Genomic DNA, 22502 nt, shown 5'->3' with positions numbered 1-22502 from the left:
GGAGTATAGTCATTCGGACTGTCGAAATATATTACTGTGGATGGTGCTAATCATGTAACTAATAACGGAGGCTTATTTTTATTTTAAGCATATTCATTTCTAGATAAATAGATGTGACTGGTAAAGTAGAAAACCAAACTTTAATGCTTGGCTGCAGAATTGATTGACAGTCATAAGGTTGCGCGCTCCCGTTTTCAGCCCCGTTCTAATCACTGGTCGCAGGAGCTTGCGCCTGCGACCAGCTGATTACCTCTGCGGCACCGCCGGCAGAGGTTTCTTTTCATCAGCGACCATATCTGGTCGCCGATGAAAGGGGGGCATTGAGCGATATATCGCTCGCTGATATATCGCCTGCCAATATATCGCCCCGTGTGTACGCACCTTAAGAGAATGCATAACTAAGAACACTAAGGCACAATCACTCTAGTGGACAAAACCATGTGCACTGCAGGTGGGGCAGATGTAACATGTGCAGAGAGAGTTAGATTTGGGTATGTTATTGTTTCTGTGCAGGGTAAATACTGACTGCTTTATTTTTACACTGCAATATAGATATCAGTTTGAAGTACAAACCCCACCCAAATCTAACTCTCTATGCACATGTTACAGCAGCCCCACCTGCAGTGCATATAGTTTTGTCCATTGGAGAGTGATTGTGCCTTTGCGAGTGAACCAGACTTACCCTCATTATGATAATAATGGATTATTCCGTATGTTGGAATATTTTTATATTTGAATTGGGTATCTTGACATATCTTGCATATATGTTGTATAAACACATCAAAAACATGAAATACACACAAAAATAGCAATCATGTCCTTGCACATATTTAGTGCCAGTTATTTCCCCAGTAGTGGCAATTACAGATACAGCCAGTAAGTTTTTAGCAAAAAAATAAAAGTACATTTTGGAGACTATGGTTCTCTGAATAATATGAATAAAGGATATTTGGATAAGGGAGACTCAACCTGTACTAACATCTATTAACAGCTTTGACAGTGAGACCATTCTTTTCTGGCCCACTGCAATTGATACCAGCCTAAGCTATGTGTGTTAGTACTAAGACAACATTAATCATCATCAACTTGACCATGTTGAATGGTGTCTCCCGTATACCACCACAAAACTAGGCACTCACATATATATATTATAAAATGTTACGTGTGCTACTCATTTTGCGCATTGCAGTGCTTTTGATAAACATTTGGCCAACTGAGCTTAATAAGTCCCAAAATGCAATGCGGTCATGATCCCGGCAGTCAGAATACCGACAGTGGTATCCCAATGGCCAGAGTTCTGGGTTAGCCACTTGGGTGAAGGGGGGTTAGGGTTAGGCTGTGGGAGTTGAAATACTTACCTGGATCCATTGGGATTTTGACAGTCGAGATGCTGCTATCAGCATACCGACCATTGGGATAATGACTGCTAGGATTTTATACCCAACACCCCCAAATAGTTAAATTGTCTGTTCACTTTAAAGCGGTTTCCTTCCCCTGATTATATTTGTTCATATATCATTTGGAAGTTGTATTCAACCTTATATTTCTGTTAATACTCAGTGATTTTTTAATAATTTCACCAAGTACATCAACAATATGGAAATAAAGCTTTCTGTGTTCGTCCAGTACAGACAGCCTTTCATACAAGCAGCATTTCAGTCCCCACAGACGCAGATCCAATGACGCACTACTTAACTACTTGACGTGCCCTTTACAAACTTAATGCAAATCCACCGGACCAGTTACTAAGGGCTGAGCATCTGTATAGTTTATTTTACTCAGATTCCATGATACTCCGAAACGGCTGTGCGGCATCTCACAGGTCACATCTGCACTGTTATATAGGAAGGCTCCTTGGGAAAGAAGAACATTTGTGGCCAGATGTGTTCACAAAAATAGAACAGAATTTGGTTTCAAAGAAGTATCCCTCTTGCATCTTGGGCTTCTTTTTAGGATTGTAGCTCTCATAATAAGATATAATTACAGAGGAGATAATGTAGGTAATGTCACAGAACTGATGTGTAACAAGAAGGGTTAGTGCTGAGCACTGGCAATCATTTAAATCAAGGCCGCCCCGAGAAGATCTCCATAAACCTTTATATTATATTTAATAATACTTGACTTTAAGTGAATTTGTCAAAATTGGTGTGAAAATTTGCAAGCAAACTTTTTTTTTTTCATCATAATGACCTGTAATGTTTACCTTACATAGGACATATAATCTTTTTTTACCCAAAGTTTTTTATTTGAATTTATATAACATATGTGAGCGATGCTGGCAATTTATAGCCAATATTTTGCACATCTCTCAAGGTGATGTTTGCACTCAAAGGGTTAAAGAGAAAGATGTCTAATACTGTTTTACTATAGAAATTAACCTTCAGTGTATCATAAATGTAGTCATCCCCTCTATTCACCTTTTTTTTTTTTTTTTCTACATGGTTTTGCTTTGTAAATGACTGCCTCTTTAAAAAAATTGAGTTCAGCCAGCATCCAGCAAGGCCATCGGTCTGGCACCACATAAGAGGCCTTATTCAGACCTAATCGCGGTGCACATTTTTTTTTGCAAATGGACAAAACCATGCAACCTGGACAAATAGACAAAATCATGCGGCTAATCCACATCAGAGCGCCACCTTTCCACGTTTTCTTTACAATTATTCATTTTTTTCAGGGTGATAGCCCCTGTCGGCTTGGTTCACAGCCCTTTTATTTGCGCAACAGGGACCATTACCCTATACCTTGTAAAAAATATATATATTCAGATAGAGAGTACAAAGAGGAAAATGAAACAGTGTGAGTTCAACTAAATGAGTGTCAATTAATAATAGTAACATTCAACAACCGGTTTCTGGATAGGGTAGACAGAAAGGGGGGATTCAAATTTTGAGCGCCCGTCCCAGCACCCGTGTGCTGGTGCCGGCGGCATTCAAATGTTACTACAGATGGGTGCGCACAAATCTTTTCAGCTCACCTTCAAGTCACCGTTTGAGTGACCAAATTGGACTTTTCTTGTTGTGCCCATTAGTTTGGTCCTAAACGGATCTTAGCTGTGATAAAAAAAAAATATTTGCATGTCACCCTGTGATGAGATCGGGCGCAATAAAACATTTGAACCCCCCCCCCCCCCCAAATGATCAGTTTCCCGGACTGAGGGGTAGAGCATATTGAGAAAAACACTGATTTCTGAGTGCCCCCCACGCTCAGACCTGAAACATTGGGCCACTGATGTTCTCCAACATCCGGAGAACCACCATCAGCAATAACAATTGCCATCAGCCACAGACAATCAGTGGTTGCAAAACAATGCCTACTGGAGGTCAGTGCATTTTAGAGCTTGGTTTTGTGAAGTGAAATTTATATGCTGTTATCATCTTCCTTTGCTGATTTCAGCTCCCTCCTTGGGGAAAACAACTAAACATTGTAAATAGCTTTTACAATTTCTGTTTACAGTAGTGATGACCACCAGTGTCATATTTATCATGGTTGCTAGAGGAGGCAGCAGCCATTTTGGAAAGGAAATTTTTAATCGGTGCAGACATGACAGACCCCAGCAGCGGTGGCCAGAGGTAACCGCCTATTAAGGGGGGTTGGTGTCTAAATTTGATCTGTCAGGAAAAGGGGGAGGCACATTTTTTTATAGTTACGCCACTGATAACAATATTGCAATATCTTCCTCAAACACAGCTTCCAATGATCCTAATTAAGGTGGGGTAGAATCAATTTAAATAATATTTGCTTCTTTTGAAACCTATTTTCAGGGACATTATAGTTGGTAGAAGAAATTTTCACAGCGCCCCATTGAGGGTGTGTGTCCTGCTCTACATAAAGAGCGTGTCTAGTTCCATATATGGAGAGATTGTGAAAAGCGTGGGTGTGTACTGCTACATCTGAGAGGAATCTTTTTAAATTACTTATATCCAAATGTAGATCAGCCCCAAAGCAGATAGTAAGAGCTACTATACTTGCTAAAGAAAAGTCACTGATACATGTCAGGGATTGTTTATCTATTGATTTTTACATGTGGTTTCATATAAATGGCCACAAGACATGCATGTAGCCATAGGGATCATTGGAACAGATGTATTAAGCCTGGAGAAGAGATAAAGTGAAACGAAATAAGGCATTAGCCTATCAGCTGTGTTTGAAAATGATAGTTGGGAGTTGATTGGCTGGTGCTCTTTCTCGTTTTACTTTATCTCCAGTTTGTCTCTTCTCCAGGCTTACTACATCTGCCCCAATGTGTTTTATCACCTGGAGGGTAGGCAACTATGATTCAAGTAATCTTTTCAACCCTTTGGTGGTGGGAATGTTCATCCCAATCTGCAGGTGGTTGGGATGCATCCTATTGCTGCATGAGACAGAGACAGGCACTGGCATACAGTGGTGTTATATCTGGGATGATGGCCATACACAATCCCCAGTGTGCCACTGCTACCGACCACCTGATTTGGAATCTTCCAATGTTGGTAGGTAAGCTTGTACCAGTGTAAGTCCCACTGTCTGTAATGGGTTGGTATCAGCAGTGATGGGGTTTAAGCCAGGATTTGCCATGAGATGCTTGTAGTGTAGGATCCCTCCCCTCTGTTGCCTGTTCACACAAGCACTGGCCGACATCAGTGAATGCATAGCTGAAAGGAGTAATGATTACTTGTACTTTTTTCATACATGCTCATGCTAATGACTCCATAATAATACCTGTAGGTGAATAAGGGTTCCTTACTGCCATGAATTGTAGCAAAGAAACACCGAATGCTGATTAAGCAGTGAGGTAGACATAAACCACTGAAGGGTTCTTGCAGGCTGCACTTTAGTAGCTAGTCATTGTTATGGTAATGAAGGTGGGCATAAGGCCTATCAGAGCAGGGGGGAGGGTTCAGAATGGTTAGAAGTGATCACGTGCTAGAGTGATCTGCCTCTGTCCTGAGAAACCCCATCCACCCTTCAATATTTTTCTTCTTCGGCGGCAGTAAAGAACGGTCACCGCTAATACATCTGTGTGTATGTAGATAGTGGGTGTACTCTCCCTTGACATCGATTGTCATGGGCCATGCTTCTGCACAGGGGATGGCCACACCATCTGCCTGGGTGGTTGTGTAGGGAGAGTGATCACCAGCGATGTGTGTGCATGGTGATGTTTAACCACCACTTTCCTATATTGACCGTTCTTTGGTGCCGCCACCATTTAAAGTTATATAGTTCACTGTAAAAAATAAAATTGACATTCATTTTGAAACGCCAGCACTTTGTGTCCGTGTCTTTATTTTAGGTTAAGTTATTAGATAAGTTAAGGTTAAGTTATAGGTAATTTGGTGAGTTTTAAAGTGTGGGCCTGGAGATACCCGATGGTGAGTTTATAGGAATCTTTGTTATCTGCGGCTGGCTGCATCTTTTTAGAAATATGCTCCAATGTGACATATATAATACCGACAAAATGGCTGACTTGTTCAGTGTTGAATACTTTTGTCACTGTATATGTGTGCAGCTGCATATTTATTTCATGTCTGTTGTATTCAAATTCCGAAGACAAGTAACTACTGTAAATAAGCCAAAGAATAAACTTTATTTGTCTTTCCAGCACAGAGATAGTAAAATACCATTTTTTTGTACATATAAAGAAACATACTTTGAATGTTTATACTTCACTCTGAAATTGTTACATTCATTTGTTGGATATCATAAAAAAACCACTTTCTTTCATTTTTTATGTCCTTTGTCAGTTCCCCTATAATATAGTGCTCTGCCCAGTTTGGTATTTATTGAAGACTATTCCTCCCTTTATCCAAACATACACTGACAGCAACTCTGCAACCACATCCTCACTGTTCATTCTGTGCAATTCTGCACTTTTCATGTGGTTAGGATATTTTTATAAAGTTGTGTGTGAGACAGGACTGTTTCTACTTCTAAGTGAGGATAAAGCTAAGAATCATATTGGGAAACTCAGTCCACCTGACCTATAAGATTTTATTCCACTGGTCACAGCGGCAGAGTCAGAAGAAAAAGGACGGGGGCACCATGACAGGGAAAGGGTGATAGTGGAGATAGGTACATTTGTGCCTGGAAAAGGGATGTGGAGGACAAATTTGCATTCAATAATTGATGCTATTTCCCAGAAAACACCCATATTCAAGGGTTAGCCACAAATATTAAATCTCTACCGAATGTATGTAGAAGGGACCAGAGCCAGATTAAGATCTAAATGGGCCTGGAGCTGAAAATGATCAAGGGCCTATTATGCGCAATAATAGGGGTTGTGGCCAGCACCTAATAATGTGGGGGCGTGACCAGTGTTGTTTTTGGGTGGTCTGCTCATGGGTGTGTCTGTATTTGTGTAAATACTTTCAACTAATTATATATGCCTGGAAAAGGCAGGGGGCTGGCATAAGAAAAATGCACGGAGATATATTGGCGGGTGCACTCCAAAGGTGCACCCGCAGGACGCCAATGTCCTAAAATACTTGCAGGGTGAGGCTATATTCCAGTCATAAAAAAAATACTGAAAGCCGAAACTTGGTAGACAATATGTCAGCACCTTTTATGTGGTCACCTAAGTTTACCACACCATATACCCCTTATACAAATCATGCAACACAATAGTAACCCCTTATACTGTACTTGCCTCATACACATTATGCCACATGGAATGAGCCAAAATTCACACCGATTGAGCAAAAATTCACAGTATGGCACATGGATTGAGTCACAATTCATGTTATGCCAAACAGATTAAGGCAAAATTCACATTTTGCCACATGGATTGAGCCAAAATACACACTATACCAGGCATGTCCAAACAGTGGCCCTCCAGCTGTTGTGAAACTACACGTCCCAGCATGCCTTGACATAGTTTTAGCATTCCCTAATTGCAAAACTGTGGCAATGCATGATGGGACTTGTAGTTTCACAGCTGGAGGGCCATAGTTTGGACATGCCTGCACTATACCAAACAGATTGAGCAATAAAGCACAATATGCTTCATAAATAGTGGCATTGCGCGCCAAAGGTGCCCATTAAAAATTTACACCATAATGCCCATTACATGTTAAGCCTCACACCATAATCTCCATTACGTATTATGCCAAACACCATAATGCCTATTAAAAATTATGCTACATAAGTGTTGCTTACCTACATGTTCATTGCCAGGGGTTCCATGCTCATTGCCAAGGGGGAATACATGCTCGTGGTAACTGGGGGACAGTCGCCGCCGGGCAGAAATGACAGCCATTAACAGCCAGGCAGAGAGCAGGGGGCTGCCCGGCTGTCTTCAGAGCACTGCATGTCCCGGCTATTTGAAATAATACCTCTTTCATACCACAAAATGCAGGGAATATGGTTCCAGGATCAAGCAGGGACATTCTCAGACTGGCCCCTTTTACACCAGCCTAGTCCCTGCATTTTCTGGTGTGAGGGGGAGAGAAAACCACCCCGCCCCCTTTAAACAACCAGCTATATCTTTGAAACCAAATGACCCATTTACATTTAGGCTTCGAATGATTTTGGTCCCATAAAACTGGGCCGTTTGTTTCCAGAGAAATCTGTCCTCAAACAACATGAACAGCCATGAAATTACATTTCAGATAGCAACATCTCTAGAACCAATGAACCCATATGGACCACGAATCAGATTGAAGGCCCAGCGATTTGGGTTCGACTGAGATCAACCTTGAGTTTCTGTGATGCTGTAGGGGGAACTGGCAGCCGTTGGAACAGGGTGGAGGTCGGAATTACCGGGTCCCATGTTATCCTGTGGGGAAAACGTTCCAGGTTTGTCTGGCGGTATCTCCGGTTCCCGGGGGGCTAGCGACGCAGGGCTGGTCTCGTTGGAAAGCCCTGTCCCTCAGCTACAAAATGGGCCTATTCGGAGAGTGAGCCTGGAGCTATAGCTCCATCAGGCCCATTGTTAATCCGGCCCTGGAAGGGACTGCAGCAGATATCTTCGATACCTGCTGCCATCCCTTCTGTACCGCAAGCAGCCGTAGCAAATTCTGCCTTATATAGTATATACCATATGCGCACGCAGGGGGGGGGGGGGGTACGAGTCCTTGGAACACCCCCCCCCCTATACGTCCATCCACTGGTGCAGCTTACCCCCCCAAAAAAATTCTGATATAGAAGAGCCGAGCGCACACTGTCTATAATGCGGGAGCAACAGGTTCCGGAGCCTAGCTTGATGGTACATAGTGAGAGCTGCAGCGCACAGCTCCTCTTCTTGTGAAAAGTAATGCTCGGTAACTCAAGTGCGTTTCTCTCTGCGCACGCACCGTTCTGCTGCGCCACCTCCTCACTGCCTGTCCCACAGGCCCCACCTTCAACCCCACAGCCTACATGATGTGGGTGATGGCCCAGGAACCCGCCAGTGCCTCTTCAGAGCCACGTCTCCTCGCTGGAGAAAAAAATGCAGCCTCCACCTGGTTACATCAAGGTAACTCCGTCTCCTGGGCACCTCACATACACATTTTGTTTCTGCTTTTTCTGTGTTTAATTCTCCATGTTTCTCTCTCTTTCATGTTTCTTCATGCCCCTACCCCCCCCTTCAAATCTTAATGCCCCTCTCTCTCCCCACATCTCCCTTGTTTTTTTTTGTGTGTGTGTGATTTGTATTTATGTATGTACTGTATGTATGTGTGTGTGTATATATACAATAGTAGTACGGTGCAGCTTCTCCAATAAACCGATCCCACGGATAAAGTTTTGTATGCAAAAAAATAAGAGATAGTGCACAATGAGCAATATATTCAGGTAACATTGATAAAGAAATAGCAGCTCACGTACATATTAGGTAAAAATAAACAGCTTGCCATCATGTGTACACAAGGAGCAGCAGGTGGATGTCTTCTCAAACAACGCTGAAGCCGCGAAGCCTCCAACGTCCCATCAAACAGACTCCCAGCTCCAAGTATGTCACAGCAGAAACACTGGCGTGTTGATTCTCTCCCCTTCTGCCGTATGCAAGGGGATGTGTTCGCATACATCCACTCGCATGTTACTGAGGGGATACGGCGGTGGGCAGACAACCGCTGCTTCGTGAGCCTTACTGTATAAGGGCCCATGTGTGGGCACCATTAGTCTTCAGTGATGAGAAACTTTGGCGCTTCCTCCATAGCGGGGCTCAGTGGCTGAAATGAGGTAGCGGTGGGAAATGACCCCAATGGTGTGCAGCAAAGCACTAGAAATAGAAGTGTATTAACATATCTCGTTTATCCATAGCACTAAGTAAAATACCTTGGAGAAAATAACTTATTCCAGACAAAACAGTCCTGGCATTAACTTGTGTGAGAGAACAGGAAAATTGGTTTCAGATGTGACCTTTATTGGAATGTTTTGTGCAGTCGGCTTACACATAGAAACATTAAAAAGGACACAGTCATCTCTTGTAACCAATCAAATCAGTCACACTGGGGCAGATGTATTAAGCCTTAACAAGAGATAAATGCAAGGGTGCTAAAGAGAGATAAACGTCCAGCCAATCAGCTCCTTACTGACCTTACTTTCAAACACAGCCTGTAACATGGCAGTAAGCAGGTGATTGGCTGGACGTTTATTTCTCTTTATCACCATTGCATTTATCTTTTGTTAAGGCTTAACCACTTAATTGGTATGCCTGGAAATTTTCTGGGCTCAGCTGCGGGCATACCACTATGTAGGTGTGCGCCAGTGGTGTCTCCATCGGAGCACCACTGGCGCACTACCTTAGGGGTCCCCCCCTCAGTCACCCTCCCACCCCTCTTGTTGCCCCCCCCCCCGGGTCCCTCTGCTCCGGCGTACACGGTGATCGTATGCCGGAGCTTCCCCGCCACCAGCCGCCAATCATCCTGTAGTGACGTAGGCGGCAGGCTCGGGGATGTTCGGGTGGCTTGGGCAAATTCAGTCACCCGAGTCCTCCCGAGCCACCGTGAAACATCCCCGAGCCTGACGCCTGTCTGACAGGCGGCTGGGGCAGCGGCGGCAGGGGAGCGAAGGTGAGGGGGGGGGGCGGCGGCTGCTGCTTATGATCTGTGGTGGGTTTTGCTGGGGCAGGACAAACCTGCCCTGGTAGGTTTGTCCTGCCCCAGCAAAACCCACCACTCAAGGGGTTAATACATCTGCCCCAATGCCTGTTAACACCTACATGCATGTCTACTAAATTACATATGCAGGTTTAGAAGCATACTTGCCTACTTTTGAAAGCTAGTTTCAGGGAGATTATAGTTGGTATAAAAATTTTGCACAGCGTGTCATGCTCCACCCAAAGGGCGCGTCTAGTTCCATATATGGAAAGATTGTAAAAAGAGATTGTGAAAAGAGATTGGGCCTTATTTTGGTTCACTCTTTCTGACAAAATACTTCTTAGATGGACAAAACCATGTGCACTGCAGGGGGGCAGATGTAACATGTGCAGAGAGAATTAGATTTGGGTGAGTAATTTTGTTTCTGTGCAGGGAAAATACTGACTGCTTTATTTTTACACTTCAATATAGATCTCACTTTGAAATAAAACCCCACCCAAATCTAATTCTCTCTGCACATTTTGCATATGCTCCCCTGCAGTGCACATGGTTTTGTCCATCTAAGAAGGATTTTGTCAGAAAGAGTGAACCAAAATAAGGCCCATTGTGCACGTTGCACCTAGAAGCATGGGTGTGTGCTGCTACATCTGAGAGGAATCTCGTAAAATGACTTATATCCAAATGTAGATGACCCCAAAGCAGTTAGTAAGAGCTACTATACTTGGTAAAGTGCTGGGAAATGGTGCTGATGATTCAATGTAAATGTATCCGTCTCTCGTTCCTTTTTCCCCAAAAAATGTAACAGTGTAATGTGGGCTAGGTGACATGAGGGAGATTGCTGGACTAATGAGGGAGAGAGGGAGATTGCTGTTATTTCAGGGAGTCTCCTGCAGAATGCAGGAGGGTAGGCAGCTATGTTAGAAGCTGCACTTGACCCCCACCAAGCCCCTCCAATAAATACGCTCCATGAGCCGCAAAGGGGGGCATTTGTGTGTGTGTCCTAGCAGCTCTGCATAGGGGAACATCGTTCCCATCAGCAGCTGACCCAGTGTCCCACCTGGACTGTGAAGCAAGCCCAGACAGGATAGTCAGTACCGAACGTGGACTGAAATGTGTACAGTATCTAGGTAGACAGTCAATAGGTTGACATCAAAAGGTCGACATGGAAAAGGTCAACATAGACAAAAGGTTGACATGGTCAAAAGGTCAACACAAACAAAAGGTCAAGATGGAAAGGGTAGATAAAAAGGTCGCCATGAGTTTTTCACGGTTTCCTGACGACATGGACCCTAAATTAGTGTAACCCGTACCCTCACATAGAATGCTTCACTCGCCATGCTTCGGACCTCACTCCGTTGGTGCTTCACCTTTCCCAGTTGTACTTCATGTGAATGGTAAAGTATAAAAAATCTCCCCAAAATATAAATAAAAATTGTGAAACACTCATGTTGGCATTTTTATGTGTCAATCATTGACATGTTCACATTTTACCTGTGTGGACCTATTGCATATTAACATTTTGTCAAGGTAGTGCATGTAGACCTTTTTTCTCTGTCGACCTATTGCACGCAAACCTTTTTGTGTCGACCTATTGACTGTCTACCTGGGCACTGTAGACTTTTCAACTGCTTCCTGTAAGTAATGTTCCTGCTTACTGCTTAACTGTAGTTCCTCCTGGAACCTGTCTACACACAACTATGTCATATTACACAGCACAATACATGGACAGGCAATGCAGTTCATTTAATAAAGGAAACATTTGCCAGGGTCAATATCTCTCACTTACATTCCCCCCATCAGGGCCATATTTTTCACTGGGCTGGTTGGGCTACTGACCATGGGGGAACACAAGCATAGAGGCCCCAGAGCAGCCTAAGGTAGGCCAAATAAGAAATGAAAAATAAAATGTTGTTTATGGCAATCCCAATAGCACTGGCCAGCATCCCTCCTCCCCCTTGTCCTCCTGCTCCAGTGATGTCATCATGCCCAATTTTATCAGTGAGGAGCGCAGAAAGATGTGAGGTTGTGTAGGCAGAGACAGCACTGCATTGCTTTGCCCGGGGGCTTATAATGCTTAAGATGGCCCTGTTCCCAAGAGGACGATCAACCCCCTTTGTACATTGATGAAAAAATATCTACTAGAAAGGTTTACTTAAAGTGCATATCACAGTCCCCATTATTGTGAAATGGGACTGTGGTCTGTATTCTATTTGCCAAATGTAAAAAGCTATATCAATAGCGATAACTATCATCAACTTCATTACCAAGATCTTTGGGGCAGATGTATCAACGGTCGGTATGGGGGAGAAGGGGTATTAGCGCACGTTATGTGCGCTGATACCGCTTCTCCCCCATGTATGAAGCAGCCAGCGTGCGGTAATGGACAGGGGCGCTATGCGCCCCTGTCCATATCGGCGCTGCTATCAAAATGATAGCAGGCCGAATGTATGAACGGTCAGCATCGCTGACCGTTCCGCACGAAGCCGGCTTTGGCTTCGCCAGCATCAGGCTGGCGAAGCCCTATCTAAACAGCAGGGACAGCGCTGTCCCTGCTGTCAGCTGTGGGCTGCGCTGGGGATCTCGCGTGAACAGCGAGATCCCGCGCATGCCCAGTGCGGCCGGCCGGGGGACAGGAGATAGCGCATCAGTATTAACTGATGCGCTATCTTCAGAAAGGGACATCGCCGGAGGGGGGAGTTAGCGCTCCCCCGCTTCGGCAGACAAGATGTTAATACATCTTGTCGATGTCCCTTCCTGCTTCGCCTCGCTATTGAGGCGAAGCAGGAAGTATCATAGCAGCGCTTATCGCGCAGCTATGATACATCTGCCATTCTAAACACATTCTTAAGGCACTGATATTTGGCGATAAGAAATTATAATCTTCCGGGCCAAATAGTAACGAGTAAGGTTATTTGTGGACCCGTATGAGAATGGAGTACGGCGCCATGACTTGAACAGGTGATAAATGTAGCAGGTTTGATAAAAGATTTATTCATGCCTCAGTATGAATATAAAAAAAAAAAAAATGGAGTTTCTGCGCTGTTTTTATGTATCTAATTGCACCATGGATGAAGTCACACACACATTTTTGTTAGTTTTAGATAGTAATTTATATATATATATATATTTATTTTCTTATAAAAAATATCATAAAAAAACAATACAATTTTATAGGCGGCCACCTACAATTTCACAAAATAATATAATAATATGATTACATAACCATTTATATAATCATGCAATCAATATGCAAATGTATAAAATACATATAATTTCAGTTAATATATGCCTTGGGATAAAAGTAATATAATTCTCAGTCTATGTACCTAGGATTAGGAAGAGATTAATTCTTTTTTAAAAAGTTGAATAGATCTTTCTTATAAAGACGCTAGTAGCCTTTATCTCCAGGTATAGTCCTTTTAATTAAAGGTATATTGCAGGTTTTGTAATGTCTATAATCAATTTGGGCACAAATGGCACGATAGATGATATATGTGCACAGCAGCGTGCCTGTGATAAGTTTTTAGGCAAACAACTTGGTGACTGGTATTAGCGCACAACGGTGCGTCTCTCACCTGCACACACTGTGCGTTGGTATCAGCGCCGATACGGAGTGTCCCTCCTGGGAGCGGGTTGGTTGGGGAGGACGCCGCGTAGATGTTTGGAGCTGGCGTATCACTCACCCATACAGTTGGTCCGGACGGCTAGCGCTGCTCTCACCTGCGCTGCCGTATCTCCTCACTCTCACCGGAGTTCTCCTGGCGGCTCGGGAAGCGTGATGCCGTGGGGCCTGATCCGTGATTCTCCCAATCAGATGGTGCTGGTAATAGTATGCACAGGAGACTTGCAGATCTTAGATAACGGAGTCCAGGCAAATGATTCCAATTTTTCTCCGTTATCTAAGATCTGCAAGTCTCCTGTGCATACTATTAGCAGCACCATCTGATTGGGAGAATCACGGATCAGGCCCCACGTCATCACGTTTCCCGAGCCGCCAGGAGAACTCCGGTGAGAGCGAGGAGATACGGCAGCGCAGGTGAGAGCAGCGCTAGCCGTCCGGACCAACTGTATGGGTGAGTGATACGCCAGCTCCAAACATCTACGCGGCGTCCTCCCCAACCAACCCGCTCACCGGAGGGACACTCTGTATCGGCGCTGATACCAACGCACAGTGGGGGTTATTCTAGTTCATTCTTTCTGACAAAAAACCTTCTTAGATGGACAAAACCATGTGCACTGCGGGTGGGGCAGATGTAACTTGTGCAGAGAGAATTAGATTTGGGTGGGGTTTTTCTTCAAAGTGATATCTATATTGCAGTGTAAAATCATGCAGTCCGTATTTTCCCTGCACAGAAACAAAAAAACTCACCCAAATCTAATTCTCACTGCACATGTTACATCTGCCCCCCTGCAGTGCACATGGTTTTGTCTATCTAAGAAGGATTTTGTCAGAATGAATGAACTAGAATAAACCCCAGTGTGTGCAGGTGAGAGACGCACCGCTGTGCGCTAATACCAGTCACCAAGATGTTTGCCTAAAAACTTATCACAGGCACGCTGCTGTGCACATATATCATCTATCGTGCCATTTGTGCCCAAATTGATTATAGACATTACAAAACCTGCAATATACCTTTAATTAAAAGGACTATACCTGGAGATAAAGGCTACTAGCGTCTTTATAAGAAAGATCTATTCAACTTTTTCAAAAAGAATTAATCTCTTCCTAATCCTAGGTACATGGACTGAGAATTATATTACTTTTATCCCAAGGCATATATTAACTGAAATTATATGTATTTTATACATTTGCATATTGATTGCATGATTATATAAACGGTTATGTAATCATATTATTATATTATTTTGTGAAATTGTAGGTGGCCGCCTATAAAATTGTATTGTTTTTTTATGATATTTTTTATAAGAAAATAAATATATATATAAAAATTACTATCTAAAACTAACAAAAATGTGGGTGTGAAGTGACCTCATCCATGGTGCAATTAGATACATAAAAACAGCGCAGAAACTCCACTTTGGTCTTTTTGGTTTTCTATTGGATCTGTTTGGGGCCTGTACCTTATTGGGTCAGGCAATAGACAGATTGAAGGTACCTGCACTGGTACACGTGGGAGAACTGCAGCTAGAATACAGATTTATCATATTTGAAAACTATTTTTATTACATCTATATATTTTTTTTTTTTTCTGATTTATTAACTAGCGCCCAATCCACCACTAGTAATCTAGTGGTTTTTGTTCAGTATGAATATGACAAGATAATATTTAAATGGCAATGGAAGTGCAAACAGACCAATGTAAATAGCAGTGAATGTTCTGCACTGCAGCGTGTGTTGGGATAATGCAAGCAAGCTGGGTGGAAGCACAGTGCTGGGAGAATGCAGGCCAGACACACTGTAGTAGAGTAGTACCTTAAGCAGAGTCTAGTGGTGAGCTGGGAGAATGCAGGCCAGCATGCGGAGCACAACACAGCGGGTACAGGTCATTGAGATGAACGATGAGCAGGGCACAGCAGGAACATACCTCCCAACATGACCCATTCCAGGAGGGACACAATGCTCTGTTTCTGGCCTTCCCTCTAAATGCATGATTGCTATCACCTGTGTGAAAACACCTTTCTTACCCATTAACCTGTTTAAAACAGGTGACAGCAATTAAAAATTAAGAGGGAAGTCCAGAAACAGAGCATTGTGTCCCTCCTGGAATGGGTCATGTTGGGAGGTATGCAGGAGCAAGTGACGGTTTAAAACTGAAGTACAGACAGCCATGCAGGTTACCAAGATGTACCAATAAGAAGAGCACAGCAGGTGCAGTTACCGGGATTGAAACGTAGTGCAGACAGCAGTGCAAGATGTTTCCAATAAGCAAAGCACAGGAAACTAGGGTCCATTTTTGTCACAATACTATTGAACTACCAATAAGAGGAAGTGGGAACACACAACCTCCACACCAGCCCAGGTTTGAACTGAAATGACCTATAATGAAGCAATGCAGATTTATTAAGCTCGGGGAAGTGATAAAGTGTCTGTTTTTTATCACCGGCCAATCAACTCCTAACTGTGAAGTTACAGGCTTGGTTTGAAAAATGACAGGTAGGAGCTGATTGGCTGGTGATAAAAACCAGACACTTTGGGGGAAATTTACTAAAGGAAATTTGTAAAAAATAGGTGTATTTGTATCCAGAAATACACTTATTTTTGACATTTACTATCCCGAAAATACGGCAATTCGTAGTCGTATTGATGTGCTATCAATACGAATATGAATTGCCGTATTTTCGTGATAGTAAATGTCAAAAATAAGTGTATTTCTGCATACAAATACACCTATTTTTTACAAATTTCCTTTAGTAAATTTCCCCCTTTATCACTTCACTGAGCTTAATAAATCCACCCATGAGTTCTCTGGGATGAGCTGCAGAAATGTTCATCTTCGAACATCGCTAGGAATTATTGTACTCCAAAATTGCTAATTTTCTTGCACAACTCTATAGTAATTGGCATTATGACTGTACACCAGGTGTTCCGACAGCGCTTTACAAGCTTCCCTGAGAATTACATTTCCCTATTAGAGAATAAGAAGCCCCTCAATGCTGACACCACACACAGGGCCTTATTCGGTACTCTTTACCTAGAACGGCGCCCACGATTTTGATCGTGGGCATCGTTAGTAAAAAATCGCGGGTATCGCGGCGGTACGCGTCCTACGACCTTTTCATACCCCCACTATCCACGTCGGCGTGGAGTTGAGAATAGAAAGTGTGGCGAGCACAGCGAGCCACGGAGCCCGAAGCGTGGCGAGTCCGAAGCGTGGCGAGCGCAGCGAGCCCCGCGAGGGGACGCGGACAGCTGTGAAGCCCGCGAGGGGACGCGGATACCTGTGAAGGTATCCGCGTCCCCTCGCAGGGCTCGCTGCGCTCGCCACGCTTCGGGCTCGGTGGCTCGCTGCGCTCGCCACACTTTCTATTCTCAACTCCACGCCGCCGTGGATAGTGGGGGTATGAAAAGGTCGTAGGACGCGTACCGCCGCCGCTCACCACGCTTCGGGTTCACGTTGATCGTGGGGTGGCGTTAACAATTGTGGGGGCCATTTCACGCTGCAGGGTGCCTATTTGGCCTCTGTGGCCCATTTAACATTGTTTCCTATGGAAAAATCGGGTCAATTGAGGCATTGAACAGGAAAATCGGGTCAATTGAGACATTTAACATTGTTCCCTATGGGAAATCGCGGGCATCGCGTCGGTCGCATCGCACCCGATTTTTTAGTGAATGCGATGTCCGCGATCGGCGCCCTTCTAGGTAAAGAGTACCCCTTATTCTAGTACACTCTTAGAGGCAAATTCCTTCTTAGCTGGACAAAACCATGTGCACTGCAGGTGGGGCAGATGTTACTTGTGCAGAGAGAATTAGATTTGGGTGGGGTTTTTCTTCAAAGTGAGATCTATATTGCAGTGTAAAAAAAAGCAGTCAGTATTTTCCCTGCACAGAATCAAAATAACTCACCCAAAGCTAAATCTCTATGCACATGTTACATCTGCCCCCCTGCAGTGCACATGGTTTTGTCCAGATAAGAAGGAATTTGCCTCACTAGAATAAGGTTCACAGTTCCCATGCCTAATTAAGAGCACAAGAAATGTTTTTTTTTTTTTTTGGGGGGGGGGGGTTGTAAATAAGGAGAGAAGGTCACTTGAAGTTCATATCAGGGTCACCAGCAAGGCCCTGTGTCAAAGTGAAATATGGGTACTTATGTAGTAACTGGGCTGCCGATTTCTAAATCGGGTCGGATCGGGAGATCGCATCGCATCGCATGCGACCATGCGATTCGATGCGATGCGATGCGATGCGATGACCCGATTTTTCCATAGGAATCAATGTTAAAATGGACTGAGTCCATTTTAACATGGAATTCAATGGGAAAAATGGGTCCTTTTCATACCCCTACTATCCAAGTGGGCATGGAGTTGGATATAAACCTGTGGCGAGCGTAGCGAGCCACCGAGCCCGAAGCGTGGCGAGCGAAGCGAGCCCCGCGAGGGGCCGAATACCGTCCCCTCGCGGGGCTCGCTTCGCTCGCCACGCTTCGGGCTCGGTGGCTCGCTACGCTCGCCACAGGTTTATATCCAACTCCATGCCCACTTGGATAGTAGGGGTATGAAAAGGACCCATTTTTCCATAGGAATCATTTTAACATTGATTCCTATGGAAAAATCGGGTCATCGCATCCGATATCGGATGCGATATCGGATGCGATGCGATGCGATATCGCATCGCATCGCATCTGATTGTATGCCTTAACTTAAGGCATACAATCAAAAAATCGGCAGCCCAGTTACTACATAAGTACCGAAATATGTTTATAACCTTTAGGCTTTGTCCACAGTGACACTATGTGGTGTGCAGGCTGTGTAGGGACGCGCAGGTGCTTGCAAAACTATTTCTATCTGCTCCTACAAGTTGTTTGTGAAATAAAACACCACTTTCTTACTATCTCTAAATATACCTAATACAGAGTACATGTGGTAGGGAATATAGATTGTAAGCTCCACTGGGGCAGGGACTGATGTGAATGTTCTAATATTCTCTGTAAAGCGCTGCGGAATATGTGTGCACTATATAAATAACTGGTAATAAATAAATAAAATAATACAGAGGTGATAAAGCACAGGTGAGAATTTCTGATGTAGAGATTGGCAGAAATTACAGGAACATTGAAGTCATGAACAGCGCCCATTGCACTTGAGACAACCTTGCCTTTGACAGGTGTTGAATTTATTCACCAGTTTCCAACCCAGACTGGCAAGTGTAATACGCTGTGGGCCGATTCAGACCCATTCACTTTTGTCCAATAGTGGGGGGTTTGTGCATGCGCGTTTATGAGCACATGCAAACCAGGGAGAAAATGGCTTTGGCGAGTTACACACTCGCTGAGCAGTTCGCTCTAGGGGTGGACAGGGGACTGGAGCAGGGGAACGCCCATCATTTTATGGGCGTCCAAATAAAAATGCTGGGTGTTCCCCTGGGAAAGCAGGCAGATGTCACATGACGTCAGCGCATCCCCTTTTTGCCATCTCCGACGGTAATAAAAGTCAGTTCTGACTGACTTTTATTACCGAATGGGAGCAAAATCATTTGATGGTCATTGAATGCTTTCTCTCCCTTAGCCGCATGCGAGGGGATGTGTTTTCGCATACATCCCCTCTCATGCTAGCGAGCGGATGTGGACGGTCACGGTGTCAGGTCTCCGGTTACGGTGGAGGAGTGTACGCAGCCTAGTGAACAAGTCTGAATCAGGCCCTGTAAGACTCCTACCTTATCCTATACATAGGGGGGTATTCAATGCTGTCTTCCCCAACAGCATTGAACAGGGACCTCGGCAGAACGTGCATGACTTTACAAGGAGTCGGGCACGTTCTGCTGAAAACGGCCGGGAATTGTCGAGCTCACAGCCGCAGCTCAAGGATTTTCAGCAGCATCTCATAGCTACACCCCCTTTTCGGTGCACGGCAAGCGGGACATAGATTCCCGTCTGCCGATTCAGTGTCAAGACAGCTGAGAACAGGACAGGGTCACAGCTGTCTGGCCAGCCCGACAGTTGTGACCCTGCATTGAATACTCCATAGTCCAGGGGTGTCAAACTCAAATTCATTGGGGGGCCGCATCAGCAGTTTGGTCACCCTCAAAGGGCCGGTTGTATCTGTAGGACTATGTGTCCACTCTTTATTATCATAAATTATTGTCACTGCATTATGCATAATGTAAGTAATAACTAGCAGGGAGATTGGCTGGGGGCCTGGGACAGGGCACAGTGACGTGACGTCAGATCGCCCAGCAGGTGACCTGGGCCTCTGGGTTCGCAGGACTCTCGCTAGAGTTCTGGACTGGTGGTGACAGTGGGACAGATAATGATAATGACCCTGGACACAGGCAGCCGCACTGCAGATTTGTAAGCTCAGGCTGCGGCTGTGTGCTTCTGGCCTGGCTCTCTGCCTGCCCGGCCACGGACTCTGGACTGGACAGACTGGTCTGGACAACAAGAGACAACACAACTGTGCCCACCCCACCGCCGAACTTACAGTAAATATACTGAACCAACTGATGCCACTGCTGCGCAGCACGGCACCACAGGCAGGAGGCAGCTCACTGCCGGGCCGGTGTCCAAGTCCGACAGGCAGCCGCAGCAGCATGCACGTCACGGTGTCACTGGCACTGCTGTCAGGCGGGCGTGTGTCTCACATGGCAGCGCCGTAGCCGCTGCCCGCAGGAGGAGCCGGGGAGGAGTCGGGCACGTCACACAGTGACACTAACAAGTCTGTGTCCACTGTCCTGCCTCCCTCCTCCTCCCAGCGAGCGCTGCGGCGGAGTGACTGTGTCACCCGGCTTCCTCACGTTGTTAGGTATGTCTCTCAGTCTCGAGTCGTCATGTGAGTGTCACTGAATGTGATGTGACACTCACACTGTGATGGCTTCCCGCAGTAATGTAATCGGCGCCAGGCGGGGGTGGGTGGCGGCAGCTGCGCGGGCCACATGACGAGGTCTGGCGGGCCGGATTTGGCCCGCGGGCCTTGTGTTTGACACCTGTGCCATAGTCTTACCATAAATCCCTCTAATTTTACGAAGGCTGTGTGCAGCAAAAGATTTTGGCTGTGCAACTTTGGAAGGAAATTAAAATTTTTGTGCGTCACATATATAACTGGAAAATGAGGTTCAGCATTTGTGTTAACTTTACTTCAAAATGATATTAAACATTTAAACATTCAAAACACAGCACACAATGTAGTTAATGGGTGAAACACACATTAATTGAGTCCACAACTGCAAAAAGGGACCACTGCTGCTTTGTGCGCTCTGTTGTAATGTCTGTGCGCACACTCGTCGAGTTGTGTGCGCTCGCACGTGCGCACAGCTTAGCGGGAACACTGGTTGGGAGGTATGCCATACCATCCGAAACTGGGATGCTCGTGAATTACACAGGTTCCGTGCTCGTTTAAAACCAGGGGAAATGCTGGCTTGAAGTCAGCCAGCCACAGAACCTGTGTAACTCATAAATGTTAAAGGGCTAGTATGGTAAGCATACATATGCAATTAGGTTAATGATATTTTCTTACCAGAAAGCAAGAAAAAAGGGGCAGATGTATTACGCCTGGTGAAGTGATAAAGTGGAATGTGATAATTCTGCTGCCAATCAGCTGTGTTTGAAAAAATTACAGGACTTGATTGGCTGGGGTGTTATCACCTTCTACTAATATCTCCACTTTATCGGGGGGCGTGGCTACGGCGGCGAGCGGGTAGGACGTGTCCGGCAGGAGCTCCCTGGCTGCCCATCCGAAATACCCATCCTGTGCCTACTAACTCGCCCGACACCGCCGCAGCTAGCTGCCAGGTGACCCCACAACACCCCGCACGAGCAGCCCGCCCGGAAAATCAGGTCCCGGCGCCGTTGTTCAGCCCGCCGGACCGAGGTGAGGACTGCGGCCTCCCTCCCCACGCCACGCAGCCCGCGCCTGCCCGCACGCCTGCTGTTGAGACGGAGCAGCGGACGAGACCCCCTTGGAGCACCCGCCCGCCGGCAACTTCCACCGCACAGCAGCACCCACGGCGAGGGGGAAATCCTGAGTCCCAGCACCTGTCTGGAGCGCGGTGAGTTCCGTGCTGCGGCCGCCATCTTGGCGCTGATAGCACACTGCCCGCAGAGACCCCTCCAGCGAGACTCCGCATCCCCAGCCCGCTGCACCCGCCCAGGGAATACCACCATAAGCTGCCACTACCCTTCATTATATGCCCAGCTGAGGGCAACGCAGATCCGCAGACCAGTGGACACCCCTCACCCAAAAGGGTGTCTCCGGGGGGCTGGACAGCCTGCTCCCACTACCCCACAGCTAGCTGAGCCCTGTGCTGCGGGCGCCATTTCGGGACCATCAGTGCACACACAAGCACACTGGGACACAGGCCTGTTGCAGTTCCTGAGTGGAGCCTTATATTTCACCCCTGCTGAACTGCCCTGTATATACCTGTATATATGCCCTGCACTGCATTCTCCTAGCAACCCACTTCCTGAGCAAGTGATATAATCTACATCAACAGATTTTGCCTTAGCTGGAGAAGGGACATACCAGCCTGACATCTATCAATTATGGTGAAACAGAACCACAGTACCTCTGCAGCAAAGCTGGCCAAATTTGCAAGAGGACAAGAGGCGCAGGGCCCACAGCCACCCCCAGGGGACTCCGGACAGGACTCTGGCAGCTCAGCCAATTCTGAAGCCCCTCCTGGTGATGATGTTTTACCTGCACCCCCCTCTCTCCAACAAATCCTGGAGGCCATTGCTGGCACTGAGAAACGTTTATCTGACAAAATGGAGAAGGTACAGTGCGATCTATCCCTCCTTAGACAGGATGTGCAGCGTATTAGGGAGCGGGTGGGGGAGGTTGAGACCCGGGTCTCAACAGTTGAGGATGTAATTGATCCTATGAAAACCACGGTATCCACAC

The 22502-nt window shown here is 45.6% G+C and overlaps 1 protein-coding gene across 4 annotated transcripts in view; it reads right to left on the bottom strand.

Annotated features, from left to right (window-relative positions):
- SPECC1 (sperm antigen with calponin homology and coiled-coil domains 1) overlaps positions 1-22502 on the bottom strand; it is a 424705-nt gene that overhangs the window by 386166 nt on the left and 16037 nt on the right. The window lies entirely within an intron of this gene.

Source organism: Crinia signifera, chromosome 2 (assembly GCF_055691185.1).
Source record: "Crinia signifera chromosome 2, ASM5569118v1, whole genome shotgun sequence".
In the NCBI taxonomy this organism is placed as follows: domain Eukaryota; kingdom Metazoa; phylum Chordata; class Amphibia; order Anura; family Myobatrachidae; genus Crinia; species Crinia signifera.
This window is presented reverse-complemented; position numbering and strand designations above follow the sequence as displayed.